The sequence below is a fragment of the Schistocerca americana genome, chromosome 3 (assembly GCF_021461395.2).
Source record: "Schistocerca americana isolate TAMUIC-IGC-003095 chromosome 3, iqSchAmer2.1, whole genome shotgun sequence".
In the NCBI taxonomy this organism is placed as follows: domain Eukaryota; kingdom Metazoa; phylum Arthropoda; class Insecta; order Orthoptera; family Acrididae; genus Schistocerca; species Schistocerca americana.
In genome coordinates this window covers 930,604,833-930,630,328 of record NC_060121.1, presented here as the reverse complement: position 1 = coordinate 930,630,328, position 25,496 = coordinate 930,604,833, and the positions used below count along the sequence as shown (strand labels likewise).

The window sequence follows — 25,496 nt, the reverse complement described above, 5'->3', positions numbered from 1 at the left end:
TTCGCGCAACGTATTACTTCAGCGAGAATATCACAGTCATTCTGACCATTATCGAAATTTTGAGAACTTCACCTTGAAGACGACATATGAAGCTATACAACGTGAAAAAAAAACTTTTTTTAGAGACTAGGTTATGTAAAATCGTTTGAGAAAGATTTCAGGGCGTGCAACCCCACTGCATAGGTAACCCGCTTCCGTTCTGTGCGCACGCTATCACATAGGACGACGGTCAGAGTCAAGCAGTAGTCTCTGATACAGTAATGGAACACATTGGATTAGTCTTGGGGGAACAATATCCTGGCCACCATGATCACCCGATTTAACCCCAATAGACTCTGTAGATGGGATTACATTAAAGACAGAGTGTTTGCTCCTCCAGTCCCAGAAAACGTCAACGAGCAATGACAACGGATAACACAAGCACTTTCCACTGTTCATCAAGATTTGCTTCATGGGATTTGAAAGAAAACTGATTACAGATCGGACACCTGTCGTCTTAAAAAAGGTAGTCACGCGGGACAGTTTTAAATAAAACTTGAATATACACTACATTCACTGCTGTATGAAACATTTCTGTAAGTTGTTAACCTTTTTCGCAATTATAGGTTACTTTTGTATAATTAATGTCGAAACAATCAATACTTCTCATCTTAAGCTGTTATGTGGACTACAGTACTGCCTGTTAAGGAAACATTGTGAAATATCCCAGATAGTTGATGCAGCTGACCTATACTCCCACAATAAAACATAATTATAAAAATATTTTTAATTGCCTTTTCCTACCAGAATCGCCTGCCGCACACTGTTTGAATGTTTTTAATTTACTGTTCATTCTTTTGGAATTTGTCACAATTTAATGGCATCCATTCGTTTAAGAACAGTTATAAATTCTGCATATTTCTTGACTTGCGCTATCGAGTGGTGGATTTCCGGGTTCCGCTTAATAGGTCAGGAGTCCACTACACGGGTAGCTGGGGCTGTGTGGAAGGGACTGGGTGGTTTTTTAGGTTAAAGGGTCTCAGGAAACAACAGAAAAGGCGTACGTCTAAAAGAGGGCAGGTAAAACACTGTAATGAAGTTGTAGAAACGATCGGTATCGTAGTTGTAAATTGTCGTAGCTGTGTTGGGAAAGAACCAGAGCTCCAAGCCCTAATAGAAAGCACTGAAGCTCAAATAGTTATAGCTACGGAAAGCTGGCTCAAACCGGATACAAGTTCAGCCGAATTTTTTTCAAACGACCTAACAGTTTCAGAAAGTATAAATTAAATACAGTCTGTGGTGGAGTATTTATTGCTGTCAGAAGTAGTTTTCCTTGTAGTGAAATTGAAGTAGATAGTTCCTGCGAAATAGTATGGGTAGACGTTATACTTGAAAATCGGACTAATTTATTAATTGGATATTTTACCGACCCCCGACTCAAAAGATATAGTTGCTGAACAGTTCAAAGAAAACTTGAGTCTCATTTCAAACAGGTACCCCACCCATACAATTATAGTCGGTGGTGACTTCAATCTACCCTCGATATGTTGGAAAAATTATACTATTAAAGCCGGCGGCAGGCATAAAACGTCATCCGAAATTGTACTGAATGCTTTCTCAGAAAATTATTTTGAACAATTAGATCATGAGCCCAGACGAAGCGTAAATGGTTGCGAAAGCACACTTGACCTCTTATCAACAAAAAATCCTGGACAAATACAGAGTATCGTGACGAATACAGGGATTAACGACCACAAGGCAGTTGTTGCTAGGGTGAATACCGTAACACCTACAATCATCAAGAAGCAACGCAAAGTACATCTATTTAAAAAAGCTGATGAGAATGCTCTTAACGTCTCTTTAAGAGACGGTCTCCATGCCTTCCGATCTGATCATGTGAGCGTAGAAAAGATGATTTAAAAGAGTTAGTATCGACGGCAATTGAACGATATGTACCACATAAATTAATAAGTGATGGTACTGATCCCCCATGGTACACAAAACGGGTCAGATCGCTCTTGCAGAAGCAACGAAAAAAGCATGCCAAATTTAAAAGAACGTAAAATTTCCAAGATTGGCAAAGTTTTACATGAGTTCGAAATATAGCGCGTATTTCAATGCGAGATGTTTTTAATAATTTCCACAACGAAGTTCTGTACGGAATCTGGCAGAAAGCCCAAAGAGATTCTGGTCATACATAAAGCACACCAGTGGCAATACGCAATCAGTACCTTCACTGCGCGGTAACAACGGAATTAACTGCTGAGAATGCCGCTAAAGCAGAGCTATTAAAGACGGTTTTCCGAAACTCCTTTACCAAAGAAGATGAAGTAAATAGTTAGCAATTATACATAACCGCTCGCTCACAGGAAGTTCCACACCTAAAGACTGGAAAATTGCTCAGGTCACTCTAATACCCAAAAAGGAAATAGGAGCAATCCGCTGAATTACAGGCCCATACCATTAAGGTCGATTTGCAATAGGGTTTTGGAACATATACTGTCTTCGAACATTATGAATTACCTCGAAGAAAACGATTCATTGACACATAGCACGGATTCAGGAAACATCGTTCTTGTGTAACACAGCTAGCTCTTTATACCCATGAAGTACTGAGTCCTATCCACAGGGGATGTCAAACTGATTCCATGTTTTTAGATTTACAGGAGGCTTTCGACACCGTTCCTCACAAGCGTCGTCTAACCAAACTGCGTGCCTATGGAATATCGCCTCAGTTGTGCGACTGGATTTGTGATTTCCTGTCAGAAATTAGACGGAAAGTTGTCGAGTAAAACAGAAGTAATATCCGGCTTTCCCCAAGGAAGTGTTGTAGGCCATCTATCGTTCCTGATCTATATTAACGACATAGGAGACAATCTGAGTAGCCCTTTTAGATTATTTGCAGACGGTGCTGTCATTTACCGTCTTGTAGTCATCAGATGACGAAAACGAACTCCAAAATAGTTTAGATAAGATATCTGTATGGTGCGAAATGTGGCAACTGACTCTGAATAAAGAAAAGTGAGAGGTTATTCACATGAGTACTAAAAGAAATCCGCTAAATTTCGATTACACGATAAGCCAAATAAATTTTAAGGATGTAAATTCAACCAAATATTTAAGGATTAAATTACAAATCACCTAAATTGGAACGATCACATAGATAATTCCGTTGATAGAGCAAACCAAAGACGGCGCTTCATTGGCAGAAAACTAAGAAGGTGCAACAGGTCTACTAAAGAGACTGCTTACACCACGGTTGTCCGACCTATTATGCAGTATTGTTGTGGGTTGTGGGATCCGCATCAGGTGGGACAGACGGGGAGAAAGGGAGTTAGTTATCTGCTTCGTAGTTCTGAACAGTCTTTCTGAGAAATAATTGCAAATGTTTCAGTATAGACTTTTTTGTTGTGTATATCATACAAGGCATGCTCTTTAAATGTAAATTTAGTTAACGGTGTCACATATAGCAAGCAATCTGATCTCTGTATTTAACGATGACGGAAATGAGCACAAACTGAAGATAAAATTCACGAAGCTACTTGACGATTGGCCTGTTTCATTTCCATTGTAAGAGGTCCGAGCAGATGTAATTTCGATGTATTGCTCATGCGCTGCCTGCGATATGCAAGGTATAAGAGAACCTATGACCAGAGAGCAGTGTGGACTGCAGTAGGAACTGTGTAGCTGTAGCAGTAAGTTGTTGCTAGTGAGCTGTCTGCTCTGGTCTGGTCTGGTGTATCGTGTTGGCTGGGCCGGTCGTGGTGCAGCGATGCCGGACCCTGAGCATCATAAGGTAAAAAGCAGCCTCGCGCATATGTAGTATTGATATCTCAACTCCCATCTAAATGTTTTAAATGTCTCGTGATAATAATCTTTCTCATAAAGTAATTTTTAACAACCATTCATTTCAATTTAAAGAATTTACTAATTTCCCCAATCCATGATCATCCCGATTATTGCAAAAGAAAAATCAGTTGTTTCCCTTTCATAAATGACAAATCTATCGGCCAGCATTGCACAGGGCTGTGCCAGAAAAATTTATTGTAAGAGCAGATATATAAGCGTTATCCGGCGACTTCATTGAGGTAAGAATTTTTCTCTTTTTATTCAGAATGATCTTTCAGGGCCATGACGCAGCACTGCTGACGTCCAAAATTTACCATGTTAAATTCACAGTCAATTATTGAAAAATTATAAGTGAGCGACAATTTAATTGAGAGGTTAGTTACATTGTATTATCATCAGGTTACTGAATTTATTTTTTGTTGGGACGTTACACTGAATGTGAACGACATAATTATAATTTTTACTGTTGAGAAGTTTAGGAATTTCTCTGTTTTGAGGTTAGACTAAATGTGAATGAATTTTTGTGGGGAGGTTAAATGTCAATGAATTTTGTGGGGAGGTTAAATGAGAAAGATTTTTGTGGGGAAGTTACACCATTTGCTCAAAAACTGTCTCATTTGCTCACTTTTACACCGTAATTGAAGCCGTGAGCTTTCATCCGCTATGATAGATTTGTTATTGTAAGTGCCAACATTTTACTGTAGGCTTACCTAGGGAGAAAATTTTCAGTAGTTGCAGGGGCAACGGTCTGGATGATTGACTGATCTGGCCTTGTAACATTAACCAAAACGGCCTTGCTGTGCTGGTACTGCGAACGGCTGAAAGCAAGGGGAAACTACAGCCGTAATTTTTCCCGAGGACATGCAGCTTTACTGTATGATTAAATGACGATGGCGTCCTCTCGGGTAAAATATTCCGGAGGTAAAATAGTCCCCCATTCGGATCTCCGGACGGGGACTACTCAAGAGGACGTCGTTATCAGGAGAAAGAAAACTGGCGTTCTACGGATCGGAGCGTGGAATGTCAGATCCCTTAATCGGGCAGGTAGGTTAGAAAATTTAAAAAGGGAAATGGATAGATTAAAGTTAGATATAGTGGGAATTACTGAAGTTCGGTCGCAGGAGGCACAAGACTTTTGGTCAGGTGATTACAGGGTTAGAAATACAAAATCAAATGGGGGTAATGCAGGAGTAGGTTTAATAATGAATAAAAAATAGGAGTGCGGGTTAGCTACTACAAACAGCATAGTGAACGCATTATTGTGGCCAAGATAGACACAAAGCCCATGCCTACTACAGTAGTACAAGTTTATATGCCAACTAGCTCTGCAGATGATGAAGAAATTGATGAAATGTATGACGAGATAAAAGAAATTATTCAGATAGTGAAAGGAGACGAAAATTTAATAGACATGGGTGACTGGAATTCGTCAGTAGGAAAAGGGAGAGAAGGAAACATAGTAGGTGAATATGGATTGGGGGGAAGAAATGAAAGAGGAAGCCGCCTTGTAGAATTTTGCACAGAGCATAACTTAATCATAGCTAACACTTGGTTCAAGAATCATAAAAGAAGGTTGTATACCTGAAAGAATCCTGGAGATACTAGAAGGTATCAGATAGATTATATAATGGTAAGACAGAGATTTAGGAACCAGGTTTTAAATTGTAAGACATTTCCAGGGGCAGATGTGGATTCTGACCACAATCTATTGGTTATGAACTGCAGATTGAAACTGAAGAAACTGCAAAAAGGTGGGAATTTAAGGAGATGGGACCTGGATAAACTGAAAGAACCTGAGGTTGTAGAGAGTTTCAGAGAGAGCATAAGGGAACAATTGACAGGAATGGGGGAAAGAAATACAATAGAAGAAGAATGGGTAGCTCTGAGGGATGAAGTAGTGAAGGCAGCAAACGATCAAGTAGGTAAAAAGACGAGGGCTAATAGAAACCCTTGGGTAAACGAAGAAATATTGAATTTAATTGATGAAAGGAGAAAATGTAAAAATTCAGTAAATGAAGCAGGCAAAAAGGAATACAAACGTCTCAAAAATGAAATCGACAGGAAGTGCAAAATGGCTAAGCAGGGATGGCTAGAGGACAAATGTAAGGATGTAGAGGCTTGTCTCACTAGGGGTAAGATAGATACTGCCTACAGGAAAATTAAACAGACCTTTGGAGAGAAGTGAACCACTTGTGTGAATATCAAGAACTCAGATGGCAACCCAGTTCTAAGCAAAGAAGGGAAGGCAGAAAGATGGAAGGAGTATATAGAGGGTTTATACAAGGGCGATGTACTTGAGGACAATATTATGGAAATGGAAGAGGATGTAGATGAAGACGAAATGGGAGATAAGATACTGTGTGAAGAGTTTGACAGGGCACTGAAAGACCTGAGTCAAAACAAGGCCCCGGGAGCAGACAACATTCCATTAGAACTACTGATGGCCTTGGGAGAACCAGTCATGACAAAACTCTACCATCTGGTAAGAAAGATGTATGAGACAGGCGAAATACCCTCAGACGTGAAGAAGAATATAATAATTCCAATCCCAAAGAAAGCAGGTGTTGACAGATGTGAAAATTACCGAACTATCAGTTTAATAAGTCACAGCTGCAAAATACTAACGCGAATTCTTTACAGACGAATGGAAAAACTGGTAGAAGCGGACCTCGGGGAAGATCAGTTTGGATTCCGTAGAAATGTTGGAACACGTGAGGCAATACTAACCTTATGACTTATCTTAGAAGAAAGATTAAGAAAAGGCAAACCTACGTTTCTAGCATTCGTAGACTTAGAGAAAGCTTTTCAAAACGTTAACTGGAATACTCTCTTTCAAATTCTGAAGGTGGCAGGGGTAAAATACAGGGAGCGAAAGGCTATTTACAAATTGTACAGAAACCAGATGGCAGTTATAAGAGTCGAGGGACATGAAAGGGAAGCAGTGGTTGGGAAAGGAGTGAGACAGGGTTGTAGCCTCTCCCCGATGTTATTCAATCTGTATATTGAGCAAGCAGTAAAAGAAACAAAAGAAAAGTTCGGAGTAGGTATTAAAATCCATGGAGAAGAGATAAAAACTTTGAGGTTCGCCGATGACATTGTAATTCTGTCAGAGACAGCAAAGGACTTGGAAGAGCAGTTGAACGGAATGGACAGTGTCTTGAAAGCAGGATATAAGATGAACATCAACAAAAGCAAAACGAGGATAATGGAATGTAGTCAAATTAAATCGGGTGACGCTGAGGGAATTAGATTAGGAAATGAGACACTTAAAGTAGTAAAGGAGTTTTGCTATTTAGGGAGTAAAATAACTGATGATGGTCGAAGTAGAGAGGATATAAAATGTAGACTGGCAATGGCAAGGAAAGCATTTCTAAAGAAGAGAAATTTGTTAACATCGAGTATACGAGTAGATTTAAGTGTCAGGAAGTCGTTTCTGAAAGTATTTGTATGGAGTGTAGCCATGTATGGAAGTGAAACATGGACGATAACTAGTTTGGACAAGAAGAGAATAGAAGCTTTCGAAATGTGGTGCTACAGAAGAATGCTGAAGATAAGGTGGGTACATCACGTAACTAATGAGGAGGTATTGAATAGGATTGGGGAGAAGAGAAGTTTGTGGCACAACTTGACGAGAAGAAGAGACCGGTTGGTAGGACATGCTATGAGGCATCAAGGGATCACAAATGTAGCATTGGAGGGCAGCGTGGAAGGTAAAAATGGTAGAGGGAGATTAAGAGATGAATACACCAAGCAGATTCAGAAGGATGTAGGTTGCAGTAGGTACTGGGAGATGAAGAAGCTTGCACAGGATAGAGTAGCATGGAAAGCTGCATCAAACCAGTCTCAGGACCGAAGACCACAGCAGCAGCAGCAGCAGCGAGTGCCAACATTTTACTGTAGGCTTACCTAGGGAGAAAATTAGGGCTTAAAGTTGGTGGGGTCTTCTGTGCAGTTCTCAGAAACGACACGCGAGTGGTCCTTCCGGCAGAAAGAGGTCTGCTGTTCTTTCTCCCGAACCGCTTCCCCTCTCGCCAGAGAAATATTACTACCGATTCACTGCAGATACCCCGAGCCCCCATCTGCACTCAGTGCTGTCCCTGGAGACTGTATTTTTATTAGCGTTTAATAACCCACTTCCACCCCCCCCCCCCAGCATCTCTCTCTCTCTCTCTCTCTCTGCTCTCTCTCTCTTTCTCTCTCTCTCTCACTCTCTCTCCCTCCCTCTCCCCCCGACCCCTGCTTCTACCCTACCTATCCAGCTCTGTAGTCTCCGATCCCCACCTTCTCGCCAGAACATCGCACATACTGCCTGCAGAACTTCGCGTCCCCTCCTACTAAGGATTACACATCAATATGCAGCGCAGGCTGGCTTAAGGTAATATCTCATCAATGCTCTGAGAGTAGCTCCGAGAATTCGGTACCTGTTCAGATTAAAATGACAAATCAGAATCGAACTGAGACAATACATTATCTCAAAGTCTTCGTATGCCGCAATGATACCCTGGGAGCAAATCTGCCTAATTGACAGCGGTCTATCTACATATGGCGGCATCAACTTTCTACTAGATGATTCTGTCATCTGCGGTACACAGGGCAACTCTGTTATTTAAATGAGAACGTTTATTTTTAACTGCAATTTCGTGTTACAGCCTACTGGCAAAACAAATAATACACTACTGAAACATATTTTTCGAATGAGGCACGGAACTGAAGTTATAAGCTCACACACATACATACTGGATTTAAATCATTGTATTTCTGTGCCTGTTATTCTATAACGCCAATGTATGGCAGAAATTTTGTAGATCTGTCTGCTGGGTTTTGATATCCCAGAATACCAGTGATTGAGAAATCTTATCTGTACCTTGCTTCCATGTAAAAAGAATTTCATATCGATGATTTTCATAATTCTGTACCATTAAAAATGTATCACACAAGAGCAATTCGAATTTTTTTCGCCGCAAAGTGGTCTCAGATGAATTAACCTTCACAAATCATTTTGAGGGCAACAGACATCACATGTCCTATAGTATCTCGGTAAAATCTTATTTGGTTCCGCAAAGGAATTTAGTGTTCGAATTCAATTAATAACACGTTTAAAATGATGGGAGGCAAAAGTATTGGTCATTACGGTTTTGTGGGCATTATGATCCATAAACATACACGACCTGTCTGTGGCGCGAACAACTGTTATTGATAGATGATCTTAATCTTCAAGACATTTAGTTATGCGGTTCCAGCTTTATTCTACCTGCAAAAATTGCAGGAGGTAGTAGATCGCAAATACAACGCTCATTTAACCAGAAAAGTCTTTACAACATATTGTGTCATGAATGCAATACAACTCTATGTCATGTCCATTTGTGCTTACAACTTTAGCTGCGTACTTTATTCAAATAATATTTTGGAACAAATACATTCGTATTTTCTTGTATAACAAAAATATCCAGTTGAAAGTTGCATTTGTCATTTAAAAATTCTGTTGCCGTTGGTAGAAAAGAAACAAACTCAATGTACTCGTAGTAAAACGCGGATAGAGTATTTTGTAGACCCCTATCACTTATGCGGCAACAGCCTTACCGCAGTGGATACACCAGTTCCCGTGAGATCACCGAAGTTAGGCGCTGTCGGGCGTGGACGGCACTTGGATGGGTGACCATTGAGGCCGCCATGCGCTGTTGCCATTTTTCGGGGTGCACTCAGCCTCGTGGCAACGGCCTTGCCGCAGTGGATACACCGGTTCCCGTCAGATCAACGAAGTTAAGCGCTGTCGGGCGTGGCCGGCACTTGGATGGGTGACCGTCCGAGCCACCATGTGCTGTTGCCATTTTTCGGGGTGCACTCAGCCTCGTGATGCCACTGAGGAGCTACTCGACCGAATAGTAGCGACTCCGGTCAAAGAAATCCATCGTAACGACCGGGAGAGCGGTGTGCTGACCGCATGCCCCTCCTATCCACATCCTCATCTAAGGATGACACGGCGGTCGGATGGTCCCGATGGGCCACTTGTGGCCTGAAGACGGAGTGATAAAATAAAAAAAAAACGAATAGTAGCGGCTTCGGTCAACAATGCCATCTTACGACTGGGAGAGCAGTATGCTGACCCCACGCCCCTCCTACCCGCATCATCCCTGAGGATGACACGGCGGTCGGATGGTCCCGGTAGGCCACTCGTGAACTGAAGACGGAGTGTTTTTTGTTTTTTTATCATTTATGCGAATTTGTTCTTATGTGTTATCTTGTGTGGCGCATTGTTCTTTAGATACTTTATTGTCTTTACGTAAAACTCTCTTCCTGCATTATAGTCTGTCGGTCTATTACTTGGGTTCCGAGCGTTGTATAATTCAACATGAGAGAGTATCAAAAAAGTTGTAAGACATCATTAGTGATAAAATAAGAAGAGCACTAATTACGAAAAAGTAATAAGTAAATGACAAAAAACTTCGTAGCAATTCTAGTGTGAAAACTTCTATGTTGAGACTTAGAGCGCAGAAGAGAGGATTAACAACATTCATTCATGGTGCTGTGGTTAGCTTGGGACCAAGCTACATGTTGTTAACACTGCAGTGGTGTGTAATACGCAAGGACACAAGTAACTTTGGCATGATGTGCCACTCCTAAGTGACATAACTGAATGGAACTTCGACCGTACATAGCTAGAACTGCTACAATATATTACAGAAGATAACTCAAAAAATGCGCAGTGAGACGACAGTATTTACACAGAAGTTACAGACATTTATGATGGTCCCATGGACGTTGTAAAAGGCGGCACTTGGTTCCTAATAGTATGTGTAATGACCACAGACGGGGCAATGCATGCTCTGCTACGCGCTCTCATGTTGGCCACAAGGTGTGTGTGGAGTTGTTGTGGTAGGGCGTTCCAACCCTCCACCAGTGATGTTGGCAACTGTTGGAAGGTCGTCGGTGCATCTGGGCGTGCTACATCTCTCCCCAAATCGTCTCACGCGTGTTCGATGGAATTTAACCCTAGCTACAAGAACGTGCATTACAAGGTGGTGGGGGAGGGGGCGGTACTTTACCCTGACCATAATTTTTTGAACCATTCGTTAATTGTCTTTGACTTACATTAACAATTTAATTTTAAAGAGGCATCGATGTCTAAGTAGGGTCCAGAACCTGAAATTACCTGGTACCACACTGTTAGCAATATGAGTGAACTTTCAGTTGCGTGTAGGCCTACTATAAATGTGGGCGTTGGGGAGGGGGGTGGGAGGGGGGTTGGGTGGGTACCGTATGCCCAACTAAAAACATTTAAAAATGAACGTTTCGTTAACTGTTGTTGACTTTTACTCACTACACATTTTAAAGAGCTACTGATGTGTAAATGAGATCCTGAACCTGTAAATATTGAATATGACATTCGTCGGAGGAACTGAAATCCACTATTGGACTTAATTTTTAGGGTTAACTGAAAAATTTCGAATATTTGTGGAAACTGTTAAAAGAATTCATAAAAACATCAATTTTTTCCAAAATTTTAAAATATAACGCAACAGACCACATTGCATTATTTTCGAAAGGTGGACATAAATTCCCCCCGCCCCTGGTATTGATACGATTAAATCGGGGAAAAGGGCAATCCAGTCCATTTACCAAAAACCTCTTCCCACCTGTGTAGTTCGATGCAGTCGCGCATTGTTCTTGTTGTGGTATTCAGCCCTGAGACTGGTTTGATGCAGCTCTCCATGCTACTCTATCCTGTGCAAGCTTCTTCATCTCCCTGTACCTACTGCAACCTACATCCTTCTGAATCTGCTCAGTGTATTCATCTCTTGGTCTCCCTCTATGATTTTTACCCTCCACGCTCCCGTCCAGTACTAAATTGGTGATCCCTTGATGCCTCAGAACATGTCCTACCAACCGATCCCTTCTTCTAATCAAGTTGTGCCACAAACTTCTCTTCTCCCCAATCCTATTCAATACCTCCTCATTAGTTATGTGATCTACCCATCTAATCTACAGCATTCTTCTGTAGCACTACATTTCGAAAGCTTCTATTCTCTTCTTGTCCAAACTATTTATCGTCAATGTTTCACTTCCATACATGGCTACACTCCATACAAATACTTTCAGAAACGACTTCCTGACACTTAAATCTGTACTCGATGTTAACAAATTTCTCTTCTTCAGAAACGCTTTCCTTGCCATTGCCAGTCTACATTTTATATCCTCTCTACTTCGACCATCATCAGTTATTTTCCTTCCCAAATAGCAATACTCCTTTACTACTTTACGTGTCTCATTTCCTAATTTAATTCCCTCAGCATCACCCGACATAATTCTACTACATTCCATTATCCTAGTTTTGCTTTTGTTGATGTCGCGCATTATCACCCATAGAAATTAAGCCGTTGCCGAACACACCCCTGAAAAGACGCAGTGACAATGTAACGCTGACCGGTAAGTGTTCTGTATTAAAAGATTCGGAGGTCAGTACGCCGAGGCAGCATTAGGCCTCTCCATACCACAACGCCTAGACCACCAAAACGGTCATGTTCAACAATGTCGACTTTTTTTACTTGGTGTATTCCGCGTTCCCACCTCTCGCCACATGAGGATAGGGCCAGCAACGTCGAACGTGATCGTTTGGGGGTGCAGATGTCAGATGTTATGATATGAGAAGGCAAAATGTTGCACGGGCGTACTGAACTCTACACCATTGAACAGAGAATACTCAACGTTATTTTGACACGTTACTCCAGCCCCATGTACGTCTTATCAGGGGTGTATTCGGCCCTGATTTCATTTTTATAGATGACAGTAATCGACCACATCGAACTGCGCAGGTGGAGGAGCTCTTGGCAGGAGAAAACACTCGGCGAATGCACTGGGCTGCCCGTTACCCTGACTTACATCTTATCGACCACGTGCGGGACGCGTGGGGAAACGTACTGCCACACGTCCACGTGCAGCAACGACCGCCAACCGCGCCGTGGACGAGTGGGACTCCCTGCCACAACAACTGTTCACCAACTTCCGGCAAGCATGGAAGCACGTAGCACAGCATGCGTTGCCATCCGTGGTGATCGCATGCCCATTCAAGAACAATGTCCTGCCTCTGGTAACGTCCTATGGACCATCATGAATCGTAGCGACTTCAGAATAATGACTGTCCTGAATAAAAGTGTCATTTATGTTCATCTCATTGCGTATGGTGGCGTCGAGGGGGCTACCGTTTAATCATGACATCCATATATTGAACACTAAATACGCCGAAGTTGTCTGAAAACAGATGAATTTGAAGAACCTTCCGACTCCACTCCTACGACAAACTAGACACATAAAATTAGAAACAACTCAGTCGAATCAGGTACCCCTTTCCCCTTTAAAGCATGCCAAATGTGTACTTCATGCTACTTCACGGACTCTTCGGTTGATGATTATTTGACATGCCTGTGATACTCAACCTGTGTTCCGTCAGACTAATTTTCTTGTGTTTCGTGTTGTAGCCCAGCTAAAAATCGCTCAGCCGCCTCATGACAAGTGAGTCACTCACGATGATGGAGTTGACATCCAGTGGCAATCGTACTATTCCCTGTAGTGAAAGAGTGAATGCATGTGATATACACTGAAGAGCCAAAAAAAAAAAAAAAAAAAAAAAAAAAGAAAAAAAAATTGGAAACTGGTACACCTGGCTAATATCGTGTAGGGCCTCAGATAGCACGTAGAAATGCCACAACAGCACCTGTCATGGACTCGACTAACGTCTGAAGGAGTGGAAAAAAAATTTGGAAATTTGTGGTAAGGCCTTATGGGACCAAACTGCGGATTTCATAGGTCCCTAAGCTTACACACTGTTTAATCTAACTTTAACTTACGCTAAGGACGACACACACACCTATGCCCGAGGGAGGACTCAAAACTTCCGACGGGGGGAGCCGGGCGGACCGTGACAAGACGCCTAAGACCGCGCGGCTTCCCCGCGCGTCTCTGAAGGATTGCTGGAGAGAACTAACACCATGAATCCTGCAGGACTGTCCATAAATCCGAAAGAGTACGAGAGGGTAGAGATCTCTTCTGAACAGCGCGTTGCAAGGCAACCAAGAGACGCTCAATAATGTTCAATCCTGGGGAGTTTGGAAGTGTTCAGAATCAGAAGAGTGTTTCTGGAGCCACGCTATAGCAATTCTGGATGTATTTGGTGTCGCACTGTCCTGCTGGAACTGCCCAAGTCTGTTGGAATGCACAATGTGCATTAATATATATATATACACGAGGCCTGTTCAGAAAGTAAGCTCCGATTGATTGCCAAATTGAAACCACAGTGAACATCAGAAATGTTTTACTTGTAACAATTAGCTACACCTTTCAGCTACTTCTCTACGTAGTCGCCGTTCTGACTTAGACTTTTGTCATAGCGTTGTACCAACTTTTCAATAGCCTCATCATAGAAGGCAGCCGCCAGTGCTTTCCGCCAATTCTCCACGCTGACCGACACCTCGTTGTCTGTGTCAAAATGTTGTCTTCAAAGACAGCGGTTCATGTGACTAGAGATGAAACTCAGGGGGAGACAATTGCGGACTGTATTGTGGGTAATCTCACATTTCCATTTGAAAACGATGCAGGAGCATCTTCATTGCCCCTGCAGAATGCGGCTGAGAATTGTCTTGAAGAAGAAACAGCACGACAGTTATGTAATGTTAGCTGCATAGCTTCAGGCGAAATTTCTCACCAGGCCCTCGTACTTGGCGGCAGACACTATTTTCTAGACATCTTTACGCACTCACTGCGAGCTCAGAAATGAGAAGAGCGACGTGATGCTAACTGGGGTTATACTAGAGACACTACCCAACACATCTGTGCAAAGTTTTATCGGATTTTCATAGTCGTTTCCATTTCGCGACCGATCGGAGCTTACTTTCTGAACGCCCCTCGTGTATATTAATTTGTGGTGAGTTCCTATGGGATCAAACTGCTGAGGTCATCGGTCCCTAGGCTTACACACTACTTAATCTAGCTTACGCTAAGGACACACACCCAGGATCAAGGGAGGGCTCGAACCTCCGACGGGGGGAGCCACGCGAATCGTGACAAGACACCTAAGACCGCGCGGCTACCCCGCGCGGCGGATATTAATAGATGCAGATGATCAGATACGATTCTTACGAACGTGTGACCTGTCAGAGTCGTATCAAGACGTATCAGGGATCCCTTATCACTCCAACTGCACATGCCCCACACCATTTCAAAGCCTCCACCAGCCTCAACAGTCCCCTGCCGACATGCAGGATTCCACATATTCATGAGTTTGCCACTATACAATTTGAAACGAGTCTCGTCCGACCAGGCAGCATGTTTAAAGTCATAATCAGTTCAATGCCTTTGTTGACGGGCCCAGGCGAGGTTTCATGCTTTGTGTCGTGCAGTCATCAAGAGTACAAGAGTGGACCTTTGCAGTAGTTCGCCGAAGGGCTGGACTTCCGTCACGTTGAACGATTTTCTTCAGTCGTCGTTGGTCCAGTTCTTGCAGGATCTCTTTCTGTCCACAGCGATGTCGGAGATTTTATGTTTTACCGGATTCCTGATATTCGCAGTACACTCGCGAAATGGTCGTACGGTAATATGCCTACTTCATCACTACCTCTGTGATGCTGTGTCCCATCGCTCGTGCGCCGGCTGCAACATCACGTTCAAACTTACCGACATCTTGATAAGCAGCAGTAACTGATCTAACAACTGCGCCAGACACTTGTTGTCTTATACAGGCATTGCCGACCACAGCGCCGTATTCTGCCTGTTTACGTATCTCTCAGCACGCTGGCCTATACTTGTTTCTTTGGCGCTTCAGTGTAAAAGTGTAACTGGAACTGTATCCCCCGTTACTACAGTGTATATGTGTAGAAGTGTATGGTTGCGTGTGTACTTTGGATTAACGACATGAATGTAGTAGTAAACAGAAAATTTTACACAAACACTGCATCCACGCAGACACACAAAATTGTTAATACTTAATCAAAAAGTGTTTAAATCACACTGATACTGACATTTGCCAACAACTGTGATGCTTTGTTTCAAGTGCTATTTAAGCTAAGAAAAAGAACACAGCAGTGAAACGACTTGAGGAAACAGGACTACATTTGTTGTATGCTATCAGAGACAAGACCTGCCGGCGCAGTGGGGTCATCTGTCAGTGAAAGCGAGATCACCGACAGAAATAGAATTAACGACTGCGACAACATATACCACCCACACGCATACTCCTTAACATGAATACAAATAACTGAAAAGGGACAGCACTTAACATCTTGTAGCTCTATTACTTTTGGGTAGTTTCCGTGAGCAAGGTCTTCCTTAACTTTGTAAGCCATTCACAAACACCATCCTCAGTGCCGTAATAACTTACCTTCCACACAGTCGGCAAGTTCGGTACAGCTTTTAGCACCATAAAGTAAACAGCTTTACACTTTCAACGCAGACAGAACACAAGCATTCCTAATATAAGAGAAGCAACTGTTATACAGTTCTACAACATTTGTAAACAAATGTTCTGTGATTCAAGGAAACAGTTAATCGAATTTAACATAGGAGAATGAGGTATTCCAAATACATAAAGATCACTTCTCGCTGGTATTGAGATAGTAGGTGTTCTTACAAAAAGAATACTAGAGCATTCAGAATCCAATGAAAACATATTGGAAATCAGTAATTCAGAGCCCACTTGTATACGTCAGATAATTTTAAAACTATTGCAGCCCGTTAAAATAGTTATTCATGATTGATTGAGCTTTGATACAGTACAATAGGTGTTTAAATACATGTGTTTAAACTATAAAAAATAAGTCAATGAAAATCCCGATAGTTCGCTGTAGCTACTTTTATTTAAGTCGATTAGAGAGCCACACAACCAGTTTCGCAACTTTTAAGTTGCATCTTCTGGCGTATATAACTGCTATGTCATATGGTATGACTTGTTGTTTCAGAATGCCGCAGAGTAACAGTTGGCGTGGCTAGGCAAAGTTCTCAGTCCTCCTTAATTGATAAAAACCGTAATCAATAACGAAAGTCACGTCTGTGTTAAAATTGCGAACTGTCACCACTTTACAGATTAACATATGTTCCTGTGGGCCTATATCAAGCAACAGACGATGCCCCTCGGAAATGTTATCCAGAAAAGCAGTGGGTCCGAAGGCCGACAAAATTATGTTAGTTTGTCACCAACATAACAATAATCGTAGCAACAACACAAGCTACGAGGCTTCGTGCGTGTTGTCGGGGTGTGTGCGGTAGCTGGCGTCCGGGTACTGAGACAGTTGAACAAATCTAACTGTCCGTTTCCTTCCCTCACTTTATTAATATTGCTCTGATTTATGCATACTGTATAACAAATGCACTTAGATCCGAGGAAATAATAGGAATTTCATAACAGAAGCTATGTGACTTTCTGGTAAATATGTTTTTTGCATAGGGGCGCAGTCAGAACGTTCAGTATGAGCTCTGTGTATAATAAGACAAAGTTCACTGCAGTCAGACCAAATGTTCAAATGTGTGTGAAATCTTATGGGACTTAACTGCTAAGGTCATCAGTCCCTAAGCTTACACACTACATAACCTAAATTATCCTAAGGCCAAATACACACACCCATGCCTGAGGGAGGACTCGAACCTCCGCCGGGACCAGCCGCACAGTCCATGATTGCAGCGCCTGAGACCGCTCGCCTAATCCCGTGCGGCTCACTGCAGTCTTTAGTTATTAAAGGAGGAGTTGGATAAACGCGTAATTAACAGAGGAGCTTGCATAAGACTATAAGGAATAAAAATCATGCTCAAGCTAGAACTATCGCTGGGATTTTTTCGACAAAAGAATTGTCTGCATTTTTCATTTCAATCAAGAAGCGGTAAACGTGAATGCGTCGTCGTTTTCGTTTGGTAACCAAGGTGTGTGGAACGACCTCTGCACTTTTTTATTTTCTTCAAAACATTCTCGAAAATGTCTTGGACACTTAATTCGGAGATGTTGCTCCATTGCGATTTGCGACACAACAACATTAGCTCACCGTGGTCGCACGTTCACTATTTAACGCAGCCTGCTCACAAGTCAATGGACCAAAGCACATCTGTTGTTTGCAGTTGTTAGTTCAGGCAGATATTATAGTTATTGTCCTGACTTCTATTATACGACATGAATAAAATTAGCTTCGGAATTTTTTGGAAGTCTGCCTATAATCATAATGTCGTGGTATCTGTGTGACCTATACAATGACGGCAGTACAATTTACTTCACACATACAGGGTGTTTCAAAAATGACCGGTATATTTGAAACGGCAATAAAAACTAAACGAGCAGCGATAGAAATACACCGTTTGTTGCAATATGCTTGGGACAACAGTACATTTTCAGGCAGACAAACTTTCGAAGTTACAGTAGTTACAATTTTCAACAACAGATGGCGCTGCGGTCGGGGAAACTCTATAGTACGATATTTTCCACATATCCACCATGCGTAGCAATAATATGGCGTAGTCTCTGAATGAAATTACCCGAAACCTTTGACAACGTGTCTGGCGGAATGGCTTCACATGCAGATGAGATGTACTGCTTCAGCTGTTCAATTGTTTCTGGATTCTGGCGGTACACCTGGTCTTTCAAGTTTCCCCACAGAAAGAAGTCACAGGGGTTCATGTCTGGCGAATAGGGAGGCCAATCCACGCCGCCTCCTGTATGTTTCGGATAGCCCAAAGCAATCACACGATCATCGAAATATTCATTCAGGAAATTAAAGACGTCGGCTGTGCGATGTGGCCGGGCACCATCTTGCATAAACCACGAGGTGTTCGCATGTAGTCTAAGGAAGTTTGTACCGCCACAAATTCACGAAGAATGTCCAGATAGCGTGATGCAGTAATCGTTTCGGATCTGCAAAATGGGCCAATGATTCCTTTGGAAGAAATGGCGGCCCAGACCAGTACTTTTTGAGGATGCAGGGACGATGGGACTGCAACATGGGGCTTTTCGGTTCCCCATATGTGCCAGTTCTGTTTATTGACGAAGCCATCCAGGTAAAAATAAGCTTCGTCAGTAAACCAAATGCTGCCCACATGCATATCGCCGTCATCAATCCTGTGCACTATATCGTTAGCGAATGTCTCTCGTGCAGCAATGGTAGCGGCGCTGAGGGGTTGCCACGTTTGAATTTTGTATGGATAGAGGTGTAAACTCTGGCGCATGAGACGATACGTGGACGTTGGCGTCATTTGGACCGCAGCTGCAACACGGCGAACGGAAACCCGAGGCCGCTGTTGGATCACCTGCTGCACTAGCTGCGCGTTGCCCTCTGTGGTTGCCGTACGCGGTCGCCCTACCTTTCCAGCACGTTCATCCGTCACGTTCCCAGTCCGTTGGCATTTTTCAAACAGATTCTTTATTGTATCGCTTTTCGGTCCTTTGGTTACATTAAACCTCCGTTGAAAACTTCGTCTTGTTGCAACAACACTGTGTTCTAGGCGGTGGAATTCCAACACCAGAAAAATCCTCTGTTCTAAGGAATAAACCATGTTGTCTACAGTACACTTGCACGTTGTGAACAGCACACGCTTACAGCAGAAAGACGACGTACAGAATGGCGCACCCACAGACTGCGTTGTCTTCTATATCTTTCACATCACTTGCAGCGCCATCTGTTGTTGAAAATTGTAACTACTGTAATTTCGAAAGATTGTCCGCCTGAAAATGTACTGTTGTCCCAAGCATATTGCAACAAACGGTGTATTTCTATCGCTGCTCGTTTAGTTTTTATTGCCGTTTCAAATATACCGGTCATTTTTGAAATACCCTGTACATACCACAAATACAATGGCTCTTGGAATCTGGTTAAATATAACTTTCTCTCCGTACTATACTGTATAACTTTTTCATCGATCATACAATTAAGGCTTTCACGACCGGATGTTTCGACTGATGAGAATTCTTCCGAGTTGTATGGCTGTGGTCCATGGAACTCTTCAATTCCTGAGGTTTCGTCCAAGGCTACGTTGGACATCTTCGGAGGCGCTCCTGAGTGTGCTGAGTGTTGCCGACTCAGTACAATAAGGAGCACCTCCGAAGATGTCCAACGTAGCCTTGGAAGAAACGTCAGGGATTAAAGAGTTCCATGGACCACGGCCATACAACCCGAAGGAAATCTCAGCAGCATTTCATCGACATGTAAACATAAATCAGTAGTGCAGTCGTCACCATGCAGGCTGCACTTCACAGAGAATTATGGAACCTCGTTGTGGCAGTGTCCGAAGATTAATTCACTACACCAACTGATTTTACTGTGGACTGTGTAGTATATTTTACTACTTAGAGCAGCCAACACTGTACAAATCTATCGGACAAAACGAAATAACAAGCAACCAGCTGCATAAAAGAATTTTAATTTCCTTAGAGGTTTCGGCATTTAGTGCCCTTCTTCGGTAGGTTATACCGAAGATTTGCTGAAAGCTGTAACGAAATTAAATCTCAGTTATGCAAATGGTTCCTTTTTATTTCGTTATATACGACTACAGTTGCTGGGGATGGATAAAATACTAAAATCAGTCCTATTCAAGTACTCTATTTATGCATATGAGCACCATCAGTTCCGTTACTTTATACTTTGTATCTTAATTTATTTTATTAACGCCACTGTAAGAATGTCGTCACACCAGCTGTTGTAAACAATTTTATGTAAGTATGTTTCATTGCGGCCCTGGTGGTCTAGCGGCTAGAACACGGTCTCTGACCGTTGAGGTATCACAGATAGGATCAGGTATTTTCCCTCTTTCCACTTTCCAGGACGGCGGTCACGGTCAAATGGTTCAAATAGCTCTGAGGACTATGGGATTTAGCATCTGAGTTCATCAGTCTCCTAGAACTTAGAACTACTTAAACCTAACTAACTTAAGGTCATCACACACATCCATGCCCGAGGCACGATTCGAACCTGCGACCGTAGAGGTCACGCGGTTCCAGACTAAAGCGCCTAGAACCGCTCGGTCACACCGGCCGGCAGCGGTCACAGTCCACTAATCATCTTTCAACGGGTGGAAGGCGACCGGAGCAATGGGCCCACTTCCCTCTCACTCCTGGTGCCGTGGCGAAGGAAGACTGCACTCTGCCTGCAGTCAGTCCATGCGCTTTACCTTTTTACGTTTCACTATATCCTTGTACATTTTGTGAGCATGCTCACCTCATATCGACAAATTGGCGGCGAAAAGTTAAGGCTCCTACACAAGTACCATTTTTTCGGCCGACCGACCGACCGGCCAATTTCGTGACAGCCTACACACGACCTGACCGTCTGCCCTCAGCGGTTACAAAGGCGCCGATATTGTGATACGTTTACATTAAGTTCGGCGAGTTTATGTTCTACGAGATACAGCTTGGTCTTACACAAATACAAGAACGGGGATCTGCCTTGGCCAAAGCTAAAAGAAAAAAAAAAGCGGTTGGGAGCCGATAATTCTCGTAACTACACATATCAAAAAAATTTTGCATCCGAGAGTTCCGGAACCTGTACAGAAAATTGGAATATAATAAATATCATTTCCGCCATTTTTAGTGCTCATGAAAACCACACATTGTATGTTGTACCACCACACATTAGACCTTCAGAGGTGGTGGTCCAGATTGCTGTACAAACCGGGCTACCTCTAATTCCCAGTAGCACGCAGTTGCATTGATGCATGCCTGTATTCGTCGTGGCATACTATCCACAAGTTCATCGAGGCACTGTTGGTCCAGATTGTCCCACTCCTCAACGGCGATTCGGCGTAGATCCCTCAGTGTGGTTGGTGGGTCACGTCGTCCATAAACAGCCCTTTTCAATCAATACCAGGCATGTTCGATGGGGTTCATGTATGGAGAACATGCTGGCCACTCTAGTCGAGCGATGTCGTTATCCTGAAGGAAGTCATTCACAAGATGTACACGATGTGGGCGCGAATTGTCGTCCATGAAGACGAATACCTCGCCAATATGCTGCCGATGTAGTTGCACTGTCGGTCGAGGATGCCATTCACGTATTGTACAGCCGTTACGGCGCCTTCCATGACCACCAGCGCCGTACGTCGGCCCCACATAATGCCACCCCAAAATAACAGGGAACCTCCACCTTGCTGCATGCGCTGGACAGTGTGAGGCGTTTAGCCTGACCGGGCTGCCTCCTTACACGTCTCTGACGACTGTCTGGTTGAAGGCATATGCGACACTCATCGGTGAAAAGAACCAAACGCCAGTCCTGAGCGGTACTTTCGGCATGTTGTTCGGCCCATCTGTACCGCGCTGCATAGTTTCGTGGTTGCAAAGACGGACCTCGCCATGGACGTCGGGAGTGAAGTTGCTCATCATGCAGCCTATTCCACACAGGTTGTCGTAACACGACGTCCTGTGGCTGCAAGAATAGCTGCATTATTCAGCATGCTGGTGTTGCTGTCAGGGTTCCTCCGAGCCATAATCCGTAGGTAGCGGTCATCCACTGCAGTAGTAGCTCTTGGGCGGCCTGAGCGAGGCATGTCATCGACAGTTCCTGTCTCTCTGTATCTCCTCCATGTGCGGACAACATCGCTTTGGTTCACTCCAAGACGCCTGGATACTTCCCTTGTTGAGAGCCCTTCCTGACACAAAGTTACAATGCGGATGTGAACGAACCGCGGTATTGACCGTCTAGGCATGGATGAACTACAGACAACACGAGCCGTGTAACTCTTTCCTGGTGAAATGATTGGAACTGATTGGCTGTCGGACCACTCTCCGTCTAATAGGCGCTGCTCATGTATGGTTGTTTATATCTTTGGGCGGGTGGCATCTCTGAACAGTCAAATGGACTGTGTCTGTGATACAATATGCACAGTCAACGTCTATCTTCAGGAATTCTGAGAACTGGACTGATGCAAAACTTTTTTTGGTGTGTGTATCTACGAATGTATGTTTCACACATTTCGGAGGTGTTGAACATCGTCAGAACATTCTTAACGGAGAAAAAAATTAGTCATGAGAGAGACCATCAGTTGCGAGGAGACGCTGTTAGCTACATTACGACTTTCAGCCCCTGGCAGAACTTAAGAGGATCCCAGATTCAGTTTTGTTGTATACTCACAATTATTAACTGTAATGATTTCTGAATCCCGCAACGACATTTGTAGTTGGCTCATGATATACGTCATCAGAAATCAAAATAAATAAAACAAAATCTTTCTTGTAAACATTATTAATCTATTCATATACGTACCATAAAAGATAACGTGTATGTTTAACACACTCATTGCAGATTCGAAGAAAAAAGACTACATATGGCGGCGGTGCACATAATCGAACAAATACAACAACACACACATAAGAAATGACCCACTTAGCAACTATTAAATCTGACAAAAAAATCGCACACATTGCTCTTCATAGCAAACGGCTTGGACATACGCTAGACTTTAACACTTATAACAATGAAGCAAGCATATTTTTTGAAGTAACGTCCATTGAATGTTGATATTTCAGTTTTTAGATTTCATGTTAGGTAAGTATTCTAAATAAAATCTAAAAACAGAAATACAGGAGGTCGACGAACTTTTATTCTCTCTATGTGCCACACGAAACCATTATGGATTCGTTAAAAAATGAAGAAAAGTGCTCCATTTCTGGAATCATTATTGCTATACTCCTGATGGGTTTCCCATGAACATTTGCAGTCTTTAAATTTCTCGAGAAACTCTGTCCTCGATTAGAGGAAATGTATTCCCAATTGGAAGTTTGAACCACTTTCGGCCGTATATTGGAATGACGACAGTAAAATATGTGCCGGACCTGGACTCGAACCAGAATTTCACGCTTTACGCGAGCGGTCGCCTTAATCGTCTCGGCTACCCGAGCACGAATTACATGCGCATCAAGACTACCATATGTCATCGCCCACTCTTAATAACTCAGGCACTGCTATTTCTGTCCTTAAAGTTTCGTCCACCTGGCACTCTTTCATGCATATTAGAACAGCATTTAATCACGTGCTCAGTGACAAAAGACACAACAGCGTTGCAGACAGCACAAACCGTTGGATGGAGTGGTTGGAGGGGAGGGATCGGTTGTCGGGTGGTTCTACCCACCCGTCATCCCGACAAGGAAAGTTCGACAGCTGTTGGTCAAAACGCCACCATGCGTCAAATTTCTCGGTCTGTCGGTCGGTTGGAGCGTGAGTAAGGCCCTTCAGCTCTATCTCATTGTTCTCTCCGTTGCTCTATAGGACACCATAGTCCGCCCACGGTAGCTGAGTGATCAGCGCGACAGAACGTAAATCCTACGGGCCCGGGTTCGATTCCCGGCTGGGTTGGAGATTTTCTCCGCTCAGGGACTGGGTGTTGTGTTGTCCTAATCATCATCGTTTCATCCCCATCGACGCGCAGGTCGCCGAAGTGGCGTCAACTCGAAAGACCTGCACCCGGCGAACGGTCTATCCGACGGGAGGCCCTAGCCACACGACACTAAAACTATAGGATACCTCAAAGTGGTGAGATTATCGAAATAGGTAGTAAATAGCTATTTATTTTGCCAGCTGCACTTGGCGGTTCGGAAATATTCCTTTTTAAAAAAAAAAATATGGAAAGTCACTTCACAAAATTGCCGCCAAGGCTCTGTCAAACGCGCTTTAAGATAGGGCACTGTAAACATAGCTTCAATATTTGATTGTAGCATTGTCACAAGCTGTTTTAGGTACCAGGTGACGGGCTTTGTGTAGGCAATACATGAAGACGGGCTTTGTGTAGGCAATACATGAAGACCGGAACTAATGGAAGGCAACATCGAACGAGAAGCCAGATTCGAGACGGTTTCGTGACCTGGCCTTTGGGGACGGAGGCATGCCCCAGACGTGGGTGCCGGCTCGTGTGGACCGAGAAATGGCCCGTGCGGCAGCGCCCCATCGGCGCGTAATGCGCTGTTAAACACGTAATGTGAAATTGACGCCGGGGAAGCGAGCAGGCGAGACTCGGCGGGTGTAATTGGAAGTGGGGGCGACGCCGCCCAGCCCCTTGCGCCGCCCCTCGCCAGCCACTCAGCGCACGATCCGCGCCGCCCGCTGCCGGTCACGCAGCCTCCGCCGCCCACACGTGTCTCCACGCCCCAGTCTGGTAGGACAGCGCGCCTTCACCAACGGGTCAAGTAGAAGACATTCTCAACAGCACATGCATGTACTCTTCGATGTCTAGTCCAAAACTGATATGTAGGATAATTATAAGGATTACGACTTCAATACAATAATCAGCCAAAAGTATGGTACGAAAGGTTTACTAATTATTAACCGTGAAATATTCGCGTAAGGAAAAAGCCCCCAACTTTGCTTGATATAGGAAATTCCCCATTGGGTGCAAATGTCGCACCAAGGTGGAATGATCAAAGCTCATCACATTCGCCAGTTCTGGGGCACGCTACATGGATCATTGTGGATTAGTAGGTCTGAACAATCTTCATCAAACTCCAAAGGTCTTCCTGAAAGAGGAGAGTCCTTAAAACGAGATTACCATTTTCTCGCTGTGCTCGGTTCAATGTATTATCTCAAACCGCGTCTAACATTCTGCGCGGTGTCTGTTTGTTCTAAGTCGTGTCTCCCTACCACTTTCTCGCAATGACGCTCTGAGCGTGTTTTTTAGGGAATTGACTAGTTTGAACCTGGGACCTGTTGCTGGTAAGGAGACGCCAG

General features: G+C 43.4%; 1 pseudogene; it reads left to right on the top strand.

The window, feature by feature from the left end:
- The first annotated feature begins 9,537 nt into the window (after positions 1-9,537).
- LOC124607862 lies at positions 9,538-9,655 on the top strand (annotated as a pseudogene).
- Positions 9,656-25,496: the final 15,841 nt, after the last annotated feature.